General features: G+C 38.1%; 1 protein-coding gene across 1 annotated transcript in view; it reads right to left on the bottom strand.

The window, feature by feature from the left end:
• Nucleotides 1-15,257, bottom strand: part of KCND2 (potassium voltage-gated channel subfamily D member 2) — a 279,161-nt gene that overhangs the window by 190,389 nt on the left and 73,515 nt on the right. The window lies entirely within an intron of this gene.

The following is a 15,257-nucleotide window of genomic DNA, read 5'->3' as shown; positions in this document are numbered from 1 at the left end:
AGCAAAACAGAAACAAATTCTGTCACCATCAGTGTAACATGGTATTTCTTAGGAAAAATAAAACTTAAAAGTAACAGAAATACATGGCAGAAATGAATGAAGGATATTTGGTAAGGGTTTGATTTCATCCACATGGTGCACTCATTTGTTGGGGTAGTATAGAGTTCTGTCCTTAGAAAAAGCAGAGGTTTCAGAAAGAAAAGCTCATGGGCTTTTATATCTTCATGGACAATGCAGGTTTTGTCCGCCACGGTGCACAACAAAGAAGGCAAAACTACAGCTCCCCTTCATAGACCAGCAGATCTTCAGAGGAACAGGGAGGAGAGGGTAGCAAAGAGAACATGAGGTCTGTGTGCAGAGCCAACTTTTTGGCAGACAGAACAGGCGAAGGCACGGATAGAAAGAAAGGCTGTTTGCGTACGCCAGCTGTGCCTTTAGAGCTCCAGAACAGCATATGAGCTAATTGCACACTGCCCTGCATGGTTAAACTGAACTGACAGACAAAGAAACTATCTGGCGATGTGATATTTGTAAAAAAAATCAAATTAAAGCTGTTTAAAATGGGCATAATACTGAAATGACCTACTAGAGCTCAAACACTCAGGTATCTCTGCTGTCTTAATCAATACACAAGAGACGCCAAGGTCATGCTTCAGAAGCAGCATACAAATTAGGGCCTGTTTCCTGTAAGGAAAATCGCATAAAGCTGAAGAACATACATATAGAAGAGAAAAATCTGTCAAAAACTACTACTAACAAAGCACTATTCAAACCTTTGAAAATTATTGAATATTTTGTTAAATTAAGACATGGCAACATTAACATTTATGTTAATGAGTGAGGAGTGTTTTGCTTCTCACCCCATTTCTCCTCCCCACAAAGAGCTCTGGGCGAATGGTTGTAAGAGAGAGAGAGCGGGTACAAGAAACCCACTTTGATCAGGGCAGAGTGGTATCTATCCAGGATTCTAACTGAAGAAAATGCAAGAGGTAAGCCTAATCCCTGCTATAAATGAATGTCTTTTCTTCAGGTCTGAATCAGCCAGCTTGTTCTGGGTTACTGTCTCACCAACATTTCTCTTTTATAAACCTTGTAGCTGAGGAGTTCTTTTTTTCCTCTCTGTCCAACCCTGCAATTGCCTCTGTGAAATCCCTGTTTCCTGCCAGTTTTCTAATTCTTAGTGCCGTTGCCTTCTGCAGGTCTGCTTTCTTGTACCACCGGCCTCCCAGCAGCACCGAGTCCTAAAGGAGGTGCTGTAAAAATGCAGCAAACCATGAAACAACAGTATAGAGGGTAGCAGATTAAGACGGAGGAGTGGTTTCTTGGGGAGGATAATGCTGTCCTGTTCTCATAATGCTGTCCTGTTCTCATAATCATTTTTTCTCCCTCTCTGCAGTAGCATGAACTCCAAGCTAACAAACCAGGCTGATCTTGTACTCTAGGTTTTATCTATGATGTATATAAGGTTGGTATCTGCTGCTCTAGATGCACATAACAGGAACCAAGTACAAATTTTCTCCCTTGAACAAAGGCTCGGTAAAGAAATCTGCACTGGTTTTCTGCAGCATTAATTATGTCTGCACTTCACTGGATCGCTGAGTGCAACAGTGCCCTAAATCCTTGCGTGTTCCGTGGACCATCTGAGCTCCGCCTGGACAACCCGCAGACAGCCTGTCTAGTCATGTCCAGTTGCATACCATGCTCGGACTTGAAGAAAAGCTCAGAAAAGAACATCAGGTCAAGACACAGCATAGAAATTGTATCCAGCCAGATTTTACAAAACACCGAGAAACCCACCCCCGCTCCCTGCCTTTCCACGCCACCCCAGCCAGCAACTAGCATCATACAGCTGTGGGCTACCACTGATCCCATTAGGGCTGCTCAGCTCCTTATCTGCCTCTGACAGGATGCGAACAGCAATCTCTTGCTGAGTGACTGGTGGAGCTCTGGCTACTTTGAGTAACAGTCTTTGAGACTGACAGCCTTCTGCGCCCAAAGGGATCAGAAATACGACTGGGAAACAATTTGAATCCTAGCTCTGACACTGCCTTCCTGTGTGACATTAGACATATCAGCATCTTACCTAAGGGTGCTGCGTAGGTGACTGTGGAAAATAATAATGCATCATCCTAAATTCCCCCGAGACTGAGACGTCCTAAGCCCAACTGCCTCAGAGAGAAGACTTAAATCATATTCTAGGGGGTATTAAGCTCCGAGAGATATCAGAGCATTCATGAGGCCTAAGCTGAGGACTCTTGCCAATTCTGTTTTGAGAATAAACTCTTCTACCTTTTAAGAAAATAGTTAGGGATGACACAAAAAGAAACTCTGAGGAAGCCCCTTTTCTTTTTACCCTTTGCTATAGTTTGTCTGCTGAATGATGTGACTCAACCCCAGAGGACTGCAGTAGACTGAAGCTTGAGATGTGAGTGTATTGATCAAGGGCAATGTCTACCTAACAGATCCAAATGACAGTTTGATTTATGTTCCTATGTTCTATCTTATTATATATAGCATATTTCTATATTCTGTGTCCTATATTCATTTGTACCCCTGTATGTTTTGTTACTATATGCAATAAAGAAGCTTTGCCTGGTTTAGCAGCATTAGGAAAGAGTAACAGCAGTCCTTCTAGATAAAGGAATTTAATTTAATTCATAAAGATTCAGCAAGTTTTAAAGACATTCCTGCCCTTTAAAAAAGTGTTTTCTCTGTGCTTCTTTCAAGGAGCCTAAGGAAAACAGATCTGGTTCTCAGAAGATGAGAGGGATGAAAATTCAAGGGGAAAGCTACTCTGTTGAGCATCAGAGGAAGGAAAGTGGGATCCTGAGATGTCAAGAATGAGAAAAATATAGAGAGAGAAATTTGAGGGATTAGAAGAGTATAAGACAAGTGGAGAACACGGGAATGTTTGGAGTGACAACAGTGATGGGAAGACAGTGGGAACCAAAACAAGTTTCATATCCTTCAGCCTAACTTTGTGCTCAGAATAGCTTCAAATGGAGATTAAGTTGCTGTGCTTCACTGAGGCTGATGGCTATTTATAGACCCATATTTGTCCTAGTTCTGCAGCATTTATGCATTTTTTTCTTAGATTAGAACAAGCAAACAATAAAACCCGAAAACATTTGCTCTCAATGTACGACGTACCATGAAGAACCTATTTGACTTTTAAAAATGGTATTTTTATACCGAGACACTTTCAATGATTTTTAACGAGTTCTGGTTAGGTAGAAGACATTAAGGCTGTTAGATAACATGGTGTATAAACTACCATTTCTAAAATATTTCAAAAAGTCAGATTAATGGTATCTTATTTTTTAGGAAGTAATTTTTTGACATTAAGGATTGTGCTGCTTATTTTTACACAGAGAGAGAGATATTTTGATTTTATAATTTTTTTTCCAGGTTTTCATCTTGTGTCTAGAAATGACCACCACTGTTCAAAAAGTTGAGGATGTCAAGGTATTTCTGTTATTGCTTAGTAAAAAACTTGATAAATATAAAAACTATCAATTTACTCAGTGTCCTAGCTTGCAGGTTTCTTTTGAGATTCAAGCTCATTTATGAAGTTATTTAATTGTATCATATATCAGTTTTTAATCAAACATGTTCATTAGTATAACAAATGAATTATGACCTGATATAGACTGTTTAAGGATCAAAAATAGACAGCTGTGCATTCACTAGGAAATAACTTAGTATTTTTCTGGAAACATTGCAAAAAGAAAAGGAGGAGCTCAGTTTATTGGTAACCTAAAATGAAATGAAGAAATCATCTTGAAACTTTCCATATTTAAATCTTCAGATGTTTACACAATCAGAAGTTAAATGAATGATTCAAGTAAATTTTATAATAACCAAAAAGAAAAGAAAAAGGACCTGTAGAAGAAAACAAAGCCACAAAGAGCAGAGACAAGTAACTCAGTTTGTGACAGGTGATATGCATCAGTTACTAAGAATTTAATACTGGCTTGAAAGTTAGGAGAGACAAGAAAGGCTGAATTTGTCATTGTCTGAGAAATCCATTCCAGCACACGATTTTAGTACCTGAAAGTATTGTAAGATATTATTCAACCTGAATATGGAGGTGGGACCGCCAGAAAGAAAGCACTGGAGCAGTAGACAGGAGGTGAGAGGGGGTGGTGGGAATGACAAAGTTGGGGAAGTGGATGTGAGAAAAGCCAAGAGTAGATGCAGAAATGTAAGATGCATAACAGCGATCGAGAAAGTTGCCTTAAGAAGATGCGCAAGATATAGCGCTAGGAGAGTTTAGATGAAAGGGTATCTATGATAAATGACAATATGATAAATTAGGAAAAACATGGGTCTTCTTTCCTATTTAGGTGATTTATGACCTTAGAAGCGTCATTGTTCCCATAAGGGGACAGCAGTGTAAAAGCCTTATGCCTTATTGTTTGCTCCGCTATGAGGGAAAATAGATACAAACACCAATTTATCCCCTGTATTTACAGTGGAATGTTGTGCTGATTATTTTGGGGAAAAAGAAATATGTGGTCATCTGTAATGATGACTAATGATTAAGTAATGTAATACACTATTGATGCATCTTCTCACATGTAAAGAGGAGAAAAATGAAATGTTACAATAGCTTATATCAGACGTGAGACACATCCAGTTCCTTGGACCCTGTTTGACAAGCGCTGCTCTCCTGGCTCTGCATTCAGAGCCTTGTCATGGTCCCTGCCCCGACCCACCCTTCTAGTTCATCTCAGGTATTATGAGGAAAGAGACAACAGTGAGCACAGAAAGAGATAGGAAGACAAGGAATGGAGTGAGACTTCAGGAAGACAAAGGGCGAGGACTGAAAACAATAGAAATAGTTCATATATGTAAAGAAAAAATACTTATGCCAATCTAAATGAAAATGTCTTGCCATGGGAAGAGAAATCTCCCCTTGATAAAAGCATCTTAAAATCCACCATGACTTTTCCTTGTGAGCTCCCAGGACTGTTAACTAAGCCCTGTAGTAAATTGTGATACCTTATTGTAATACTTGGTTTCCTCTGTGATTTAGGGATATTTATCACACTCTGTTGTGGGTTTTTTTTTCAGTTTGAGATTATGAGTTCCCTGAGAACTAGGAATTAAGGGACAGATTCCCAGATAGTGTAAAATGTTGGAAATCCATTAACTCCAGCAGCACTTCTGTCGCAATTGCACCACTAGAGACCGATCCTCATGTTTTTTACTGGCACTCTGCAGGGTGTGCATAGTAATGACATCACAACAATGACCATTATTTAGAGATCAGAGGATGACATACCATTAAAGAGGAGGAAAAGACAGAAGTCTACACCGTGCAGTTACACCAATTTTTCACTCAAGATAAAAAAAGATTTTGTTGCTTGGATGAAAAACACAGTGAAAATCATGTGGTAATTTAGACTTGATCTGCACCAATGTTTAGATGTGTGTCTTGAGCAATTTTCCTAGAAGACTTCTCATTTGAAAACTTACTGTCAAAACATTTTATGATGTTCTGGACTTTCTGTTCTCTATGAAAAATCTACAGAGATATACTAGAAAATTTGTATGAAAATTATAGTTTAAAATTGCTTTTGCCCTTCCCATCTTTTTACAGCATTTTGAAGAACATCTACAGTTATTTAGTCATGTCAACAAAGTAATCTTGAGGGGAAAAAAAGAAAAAAAGCTCTGCAGTAATTCTTTATGAAAGTTATGCTTTCATGCTCTTCTTATAACAGTCTCCATAATAAAAACCCACAGAAATATCACTGCAAGGATGTAAGGTCTTTTCAAAACAGTTTCTAGGAATGGGTGCATTATGCTCATCTGGCATAATATGGGATAACAATCAAGCAGGGAATTGAGTATTTTTCCTTGAAAAATACTTTCACTCCAAAACCAAATCTAGAAATTCCATTTTATTTAAATCTGATTGTACTATAAAAGGCAATCTCATGAAGAAAATATCCTGTAAGGTACGTTTTACATTGAGTCTATGGTATGCAATATGTGGTAAAAACCCCAAATCCTTAAAATAATAAAATAAAAGGATAGAAGATGACCTTTTTATGCACTCATATATTAATGGATTTTTAGTTATAATGCTAATACAAACAAAGGTCATACAATGCTAAGATCCATAAAATGCCTTACTTTAACAGTCATATTTGAGGGATTTATATGATTAACATTACATAAAAGTGACCTTCCCTTTAATGTACTGGTATTATCATTCCCAGTGAGAATGACCTCACTTTGAGATATCTTATCTTATTAAATCACAACATTTTAGAAGACGCCCTCTAATTTGCTTCTTAATGTAATTTTTGAGAAATTGTAATCCAGTGACTGTTATAATAGCTCTAATGCTTCCTTTATGCATCTATAGGTGACCTACCCATGCTGTTTACCCTGAAAGCAAAATGAAGTTGCCCTCCTCCAGCAGCATGTATTGTAACAAGAGTTTTCTGTTCCTGTGCCACAGTAACCATAACAAAACAGCTGTTTTAAATAGCCTCAGCACTAAATTATACCATTCCATACCTGGAAGGATATAAAGTGAAAGACTCTTTTAGAAGGTCTAATAGAATAAACAGGCAGCTATATAAGTGAATTTGTAACTTTTTTACCAAAGTTAAAACCCAAGCAGAAGCAAGGTCCTAACTTACTAAATCCTTAGGTCCTAAAATTGAGTCCTAATATTTACCAACCTATAATTTTATATTGTTTCTTGGCCATTAACAGTGAAAAGACAAGTCTGTGAAAACAGAGAATTTAAATGAGCAGTAGACCTCAGAAAAAGAGAATCTCAAAAATACAAGCATGAGCAAACAGACTCACAGCTGTTCTTAGTTTTACTTCAGATACCTCTTGTTTTTCTCCCCTAAAAGTATACCTTCATTAACCTATTTCTCTACAGAGCAGAGCGGCAATAATTCTAGAGCACAATTTACGTTCCTGAGTCACCTAAAAGGGGGTATGGACAGAAGGGAAGACAACTGTGTAGCTGCCTGGAATTAACACAGATTGCCTCCAGCAAAGGAACATAAGGAGCTAATTACCTGAAGGTGCAAACTAATCAAGTTAGGGTGATAGCATGCTCACGTTATTCACATGAATGGCCCAGATGAGGTTACTGAAAATAGTGAGAAGTTGCTGATGAAATGGACTTTAACCCTTAAAGGCATATGCCCAGCATGGCCAGTCCTTAGTCCCAACCCCCATTCTGTTCTACTGGTCCTAAAGTTCAGATTTCCTATCTAACACTACAGCTGAGCAGAATCCCGTGTGATATACAAAAAACATATTAAATTGTTCTTTCCCCATATGTCTGTGGCAACCTGCTGCTTTTCCAGCTGTTCACCAATCCCGAAATGTAGCAACTATTTCCCTGTGCGCATAAAGTCCAAATAAACAAATCTGTATATCATGGGTATGGGTTCAGTTGGACTCATGTTTTACACATGATGTAGTCTTTCGCACATGCATGATTTATCTGTTTGGGACTGAAAAGGATCTCGAGCATCTCTCTGACAGGGGTGTCTCATGCCCAAAGGGGTACAACCATAATGCCTTGGAGAAAAGAATCATTTGTGGATGGTGCCTGCTCTGGATGGGCAGTTCTGCATCAATTCATTGTAGATTAGGACTGTATTGCCTTCCTATCTTTATAACTACAGTAATATTGAAAGGTGAGACTCATAGAAGTTTGGATCAATGCGTAAAAGCCTTCCTACTCATTTAGGGAGAAATAATGTTGTTCGTTTCCCAGAAATGGAACAACTCTGATTTTCCTCTCCGAGCTGTTTTACACTAATGTAACTCCCTTCAGAAAAGTGATTTACATCATCATAAAGAGGAACAGAGTCAATAACTACGGAGACAAACAGAAGAAATCTTAATAAGGCTCCTGCGTGTGTTTTTTAAAATGTTAGGTGAATAATTGCAAGAAGGGCACAATTATGCACCATTAAAGGCTGTTGCTACATCAGCCTGAAGAGGCTGGAGGAGGTTTGCACACCACTACAGCTGGGACAGACAAGTCCGACTGTTGGCTTGCACTGCTCTCCCTACCCAGCAAACGCTTGGCCACCAAGCATAAAAGCTTTTTGCTCACTGGATAAATGAGTTAAGATGAAATATAAGGGGAGGGGAGTGCCTTTGAGCATTTGACCTTTTTCCCAGCTGCCACACTTGAAAGGAGTAGGTACTCCTGCTCTGCTGAAGATACTGACCTGGAACTTTTCATAACGGGTAAGAGAGGAAATAAATTGACAGTTTCTCAGTTCAGTGTGTATGCACTGATCTTCCCTCCCACTTCTATTTGGCAAGACCAAATCCAGTGTCATAAATGCTAGGGGGGTTTTTTTGTTCGTTTTCTGTTTTGTTTGGGGATTTTTTTTTGTTTGCTTTTGGTTTGGTGGTTTGTTTTGTTTTTTTTTTTTTTTATTTTTCTTGGAGGGGGGTTGTTGGGGTTTTTTGGTGTATTCTGAAAACTTAAGGATGATAACTAACGTAGCAGATCAGATGGCATCAAACGGCATATCATCAAATTTGGAATAAGATCATCTATTCTGTATTTCATTTCTCCATCTGTAAAGAAGGAACTTTATTTCTTTGATTTTCCCTCAGGTAGGTTGTGAGTGAAGTTAAGCAGAATGTTTCAGAATCTATAATCTATTGATTATATACAAACAACTAATATAATTTGTTGACTGTACATATCTTTTAATGATAAACTATTCACCCAAAATATTTTATTGGAATTACTTATAAATTTTTCTGATTTTGGATTTTTTCAAATCAAAAGTTGTGTTTTAAAGACAAAATAAAAATGAATCTTTTGAAAACAGCTGCCTGTAAACCACATGAAAAATACTTAAACCTTTCACTTAAAAATTTCCCCTTTAAAAAAAGCCATCAGTTAGAGATGGTATGAACCTCACTCAAAATCAGTGAAACATTCAATTATTATAATATAAATATTTTGCAGTTTGGCTAATAAACTAAAAGGAATCAATTCTTTGCTCAGCCTGTCTTGTGATGATAAACTTCATTGTGTGAGAAGTCAGAAATACATGAGTAGAATGTAATTATTAACTGAAGTCAATGTGTATTAAATGTCTGAAAATAAGCAGTAAGGGTTTTTATGTAGTTTGGTGCATATTCAACTCTAAATTTTCAAGGAGATTCAAGAGTTTGTGTCAGAGATCTAATCGCTTTTTCAGAGATAAGGTTGATTGGAGATAACCTTCAGCTGTTCCAAAGTTTCTTTAAACTTTGATTTGTCATTAGGAGAAAGATTTAAAGTCTGTTCTATTCCTGAATACTTCCATCTTTGGTATTCATTAAGGACACGTGTACATGCTTTGGAAAACAAACAGTTGCCATTGAAATTTTTGTTGTTTGCATATTTTAAACAAACATGGAATTGGTTTTATTCAGAGCGATATTCTGTATACTTTGCAAATTGAGACATCGGAATAGTAACTGCCTTCTTTCTCTGCTTTAAAAGAGGCCAGACTCAGATTATTCTGCAAATGATAATCACATTTTCAGCTCTGCTTTCATATATTGACAGTTTTAAATTTCCGTGAGACATGATGCACTTTTAAATACCTGAAATATTTTCTTGATTGCCTGAAAATACCTGCTTCCTGATGGAGGGAAAAGTAGAAATGACACGGAAAAATCCTCATCTGTAATTTGGAACACCTCAGAAAATGTCACAGCTGGGATTTATTGGCTACAATAGTCCCAGTGATTTCAGTGCATTTTGAGGGCCATCTTGAGACCTTCTGAAAGACCAGATTTGCTGTGTCAACAATTATGTTATGATTGTGGTGGCAGGCATAGACAAAGCCTGGTGGGATGCCACATGCTTGCACATATCTACTGGTTTCAGCAAGCTGTCGGAAGCATTTTGCAGGTGAAGCACGTTGCGGGTCTGAGGCTGGAAAGCCGGTGGCTCACCACGGTGCTCAGCTCATGAGGTTTTCAGGCCAGGTAGGTATCGGGGATAGATAGGCAGACAGCATGCCTCCGCAGACCGACTACTCATAAAGTACTGATTATTCAGTTTGAAGAACCATAAATTTGTTTTACTGATTGATTCCAGTTTAGGCAAACATTGAAGAAAACCCTAATCTTTCTGCAATTTTCAGACTGTCCTTACTTTTGCATTCCTTTGGCAGTTTCTGTAAGAAAAAAGAGTTTGTTGTAATAATCCTGAGTGTATCTCTCAATTCCCAGTCAACATTTGAACCCATTGTCCAAAGTTGCGGAGTTGCTAATTCATTATGGAGAAAATCTCTTTCTTCGAGTTTGAGTTTCAGTCTGAAAAAGATATGTTGGTTCACATTCAAAAATTATGCTCTCAGCTATCAGGTTCAGAACTATCACATTTAAGATAGAAGCATACAGAACTGATATTTGAAGAGCAGGACTAAATTAGAGACTAGACCAGGTGTTTGACATGAGTGTGCACCGTTTAGTAGCTTAGTGCTTTTACTAATAAAAAAATATGGGTTTAAATGTATTTTTTTGTGGTACTAGTAAACTACATGTTTGTTAATTTTCATTTCTCATTTATTTGATTCATGCAGTATTGTTAGCTTTCAGGGTATGAGAAAACATGCAAATCATCTAATGGATGGTTTTATTCTACAGTCCAACTCTGTATTTCTTTCTCATGCTAAAACTTGCCTCTGCACGTGCCTCGGCACAAAATTCTCATCCACAAACATCAACAGAGTTTTGCTGTAGAGTCTGATGGGACTTTATTTTCCAGGAATTTACACCTGATTAATATTGTAACAGTAAGACAGAACAGGGAATAAATTTGATAACCTGTGGGAGAAAAGAAAGGAAAGCACTAATAGTAGATTAGTGATCAACAATATACCTGGCTGCTCGTTTCTTATAGAACTCTTTAACATCTTTAGATGTCCACAGAGATGTATGTATTTTTATGAGTACCTAGAACTGCCTTGGTGTAGCTTTTACATCAGAGTTTTCAGAACAACACTTCAAGTTAGAACTACAAGTGTTAATACCCTGGACATCAGCTAGATTTCACTGCAAGCGATCTTCATATCCATTTTGAGTCCTTGTTTATATAATGAGAGGAACTACATTTTATGACTTATTGCCACTGCAGTTTTGCCTGTATTCTTCTGCTAAGGTTCTACAAAAGTCCGAAAGACTCCAAGAGGAGCTTTTTAACCAGAAATAATGAATGATAGAAGATGCCCAAATCTACATTTATATCATGCATCTTGATCACTCCACCGATGAACCAGTTTACAATGAAACAGAGCTGGCTTGACTGTGCTTTAGCCCCTGGTAAAGCAGTTAACCTTATGGTGCTGAACCTTCTGAATATTATTGGAACAAAATATTTTCCATTTAGAAGAGTCTGTCTTACTTTCTGTAAGTGACTATTACAATTTACTAGCCATTTATTTCAGCTTTATTTTACTTTCAGCTACAAATGAGCTGTTCACTTAAACTGACATAAATTTTCTGCACAGATTAAAGTGGAAGACACAAACCATTTACTGCAGAGAAATGTAATATTACAACTATGATTATATCACCCCTTCAGTTTCTACAAAACCTTTTTATGTGCCAGATTTATTAAAAAGTTCACATGTTTATCAAAATACCAATCAGCTAACACCAGTCATTGAGAGAGGAAAAAAATGAGTTGTCAGGGAAGAAGTACATTTGTGTTGGATTTCACTGTACTTAACAGCAGAAGATATAGGATAATGTGTCAAAAGATGGACATTCCTGGCATTCACTCTTTCTTTAGCTTTAGAAACACTGTATTCTACTGTGCCAAAGGGACTCTTATTTCTTTCTCAAGCCAGAAATAAAAGATGAGAAAATCCTTGATCCTGGGAGTCCAAGCCTTATTCTTTGGATGACCAAAACCAGAGCATTAGGCAAATGCATACAGACTGTCTCCATCCTTTTTGTGCTCTGATGTTTTAAAAGGAAAGAGTGATTCAATTATCCATGCTCAAAAGGGATCACAGACTAGTTCAAGATGGGAGTTAAGTTTTCTTGTATTTCTAAATATACTTGCATGTCTTAACTGCATAAACCACTGCTGTGTTAGATCTACCTGGATGAACTCTACACAAGAACGTAGGTCCACACAGCTCAGTGTGGTACCATGCTTGCATCTGGTAAGCAATGGTGGTGTGTTTCTGAAGCACAAAGGGGTATCAAGTTAGCTGGCCTTGAAGCGCAGGTTATATTAGTTATTTGCTTGTGTAGCATTAAAGTAATTGTGCTGTTTTCAACCTAGAAAACTTTAGGCAACTCTAACATGTGGGTTTGTGTGCTGTGTTTTACTGAGCATGAGAAATATGATTTATGACCAAAACAAGACGATGTGTTCAGATGCAGGAAACCAAATTCCTTAAAGTGTGGAGTTACAGAAAGGAACAGGAGGATTATGACAGAGATGTTTTGGGCTTTTTTTTATTTCCATTCTTAAAAGAACATTAACATTGCAATGCAAAACAAATATCAGTAATACCTCTGCATTTTACAGGACTTGAGGAAAAATCTTAAAATAACCTGTAGCATGAAGTAAACTCTTTTGATGGATCTAAACCTTTTGAAATGGAAAGGCCTGCATGAAAATCTGGTTTCACATCATACTTAAAAGTAGTGTTTTCCATATTAGGGAAAAATCGTGATACTATGTACATCAAAAACAAATGAACAAGTAAAGAATTCTTGCCTCCACTGGTCTCTAACTCTTGCATTCTTAATCTTTTCTTCAAAACACTGAAATAAAATTAAAACAATCTAGATTTAATTGACCATCTGTCCATTTTGCTTTCTCCTACTTTCTTCATAGCTTTGATTTCTTCATTGTGTTTTCTTAAGTTCAATACTCACTAATTCACAAAGCCCAAATGCTGGTTGGTAAACAGAAAAGAAGGTGCTATAAGACAGTATATTGTACTTCTTGTGAATAAATGCAATGAAAGCATACTGATCCATAGTGCAAGAGGCTATCAGACCCTAAGGGCTGTATCTGTTTCACATCATTATAATGATCCTAAAGTTAGTTACTTCATAAATTGCAGTCATCTATGCTCCCTTTCTAATCAAGGGAAACAGATACTTCCAGAGGGTAATAAAAAGAATATCCACCTTCATAAGATGCCCTTTCCCTTCTTCAGTGATGGAAAACTTCCATGATTTACCTAAAATATCTATACCCATATCCATAATCTTAACTGAGATGAGTGCCAAGCTAAAACCTGAAGCTAAATGCTTAAGTATGCCATGAAAAGTAAAGCCTTTGACACAGTTTCCCACAGCATTCTCCTAGAGAAACTGGCTGCTCATGTCTTCCCTGGGTAAAAAACTGTCTGGCTGGCCGAGACCAAAGAGTTGTGGTAAATGGAATTAAACCCAGTTGGTGGCCGGTCACAAGTTGTGTTCCCCAGGGCTCCGTATTGGGGCCAGTTCTGTTTAATACCTTTATTGATGATCTGGATGAAGGCATTGAGTGCAGCCTCAGTAAGTTTGCAGATGACACCAAGTTGGGCATCAGTGTTGATGTGCTTGGGGGTAGGAAGGCTCTACAGAGGGATGTGGACAGGCCGGATCAATGGGCCGAGGCCAATGATGTAAGATTCAAAAAGGCCAAGTGCCGTGTCCTGCATTTGGGTCACAAGAACCTCATGCAGTGCTATAGGCTTGGGGAAGAGTGGCTGGAGAGTTGCCCCACAGAAAAGGACCTGGGAATGTTGGGCGACAGCAGTCTGAATATGAGCCAGCAGTGTGCCCAGGTGGCCAAGAAGCCCAACAGCATCATGGCTTGTGTCAGAAATAACGTGGTGTGCAGGACTAGGCATGTGCTCAGCACTGGTGAGGCCAAACCTGCTCAGTTTTGGGCCCCTCGCTACAAGAAAGACCTTGAGGTGCTGGAGCGTGCCCGAAGACCAACAAAGCTGTTGAAGGGTCTAGAGCACAAGTCTTATGAGGAGCGGCTGAGGGAACTGGGGTTGTTCAGCCTGGAGAAGAGGAGGCTGAGGGGAGACCTTATCGCTCTCTACAACTACCTGACAGGAGGCTGTAGCGAGGTGGGGGTCGGTCTCTTCTGCCAAGTAACAAGTGACAGGACAAGAGGAAACAGCCTCAAGTTGTGGCAGGGAAGGTTTAGACTGGATATTAGGAAACATTTCTTCACAGAAAGGGTTATCAAACATTGGGACAGACTTCTCACGGAAGTGGTGGTGTCACCATCCCTGGAGGTATTTAAAAGATGTGTAGATGTGGTGCTGAGGGACGTGGTTTAGTGGCAGCAGCAGTGCTAGGTTAAGGGTTGGGCTTGATGATCTTAAAGGTCTTTTCCAACCTAAATGGTTCTATGATTCCATGAAATTGTATATTATTGAGCTTATTTACATTTCTTTTTATATAATTCTGGGGTTCGGGCTGAAAAGCTGAACTTCAAATACATTACAAGCATAAATTGTGTACCAATTCATGTACCATGAATCACATGCCAGTTCTTTTGACAAACCTGTGTCTGTCTGTATGGATGTGGCTTTGATAGAAACTTCTGCCACAATTTCTATTTTGAGACATGTGAAAATTTACTTCAAGATTGCTAGGGACATAAAAGCCTGAAACTTGATTTGATCTTGAGAATGACAGGGAGACACTGACTCATTAATCTCTTTAGGAGCCTCTTGTGTTCTTTGTTTTGTTATGAACAGAACGGTTATGAAAAGGAATAGAAATCTGATTTTAGAGCTGCTAAAGAGGTTAAAAGAGCTAGGGCTTAGTTTCTTTGGTTTTAAATTATGGTCTTTCTATGACTTGTGTGTTTTTTGTGTTTAGCATTCTGTTTGGATGTTAGGTCACTGGATTATATCAGCACACTATTGTGCTGAATTTTTAAAGTATATTGTGAGCCCTAAATCTTATTTTTATGTTTTTCCTGAAATAAATGTTATTTTCTGCATATGACAAATCAATACGGAAGATCTGTTTCTGAAAGCAGAAATACCTCCAAACCGTGCAAAATCGTAGCCCCTGATGTGAACACAGAATGGCTTTTTGTACAAAAATGTTCAAATTTGTAAAGGCAATTATTGTAGTAAAGCACACAGACTTACAATTTCACTCATGTTTTGTGTGTTGGCCCTGGAATTCTGCATGTTTCAAAAATCAATGCTTAATGTTAATACTAGAAACACAGCATTATGAGGATAATTAGGATAATTTTG

Source organism: Rissa tridactyla, chromosome 1, assembly GCF_028500815.1.
Source record: "Rissa tridactyla isolate bRisTri1 chromosome 1, bRisTri1.patW.cur.20221130, whole genome shotgun sequence".
Taxonomy (NCBI): domain Eukaryota; kingdom Metazoa; phylum Chordata; class Aves; order Charadriiformes; family Laridae; genus Rissa; species Rissa tridactyla.
Note: the sequence above shows the minus strand (reverse complement) of the source record. Positions and strands in the feature narration are given on the sequence as shown.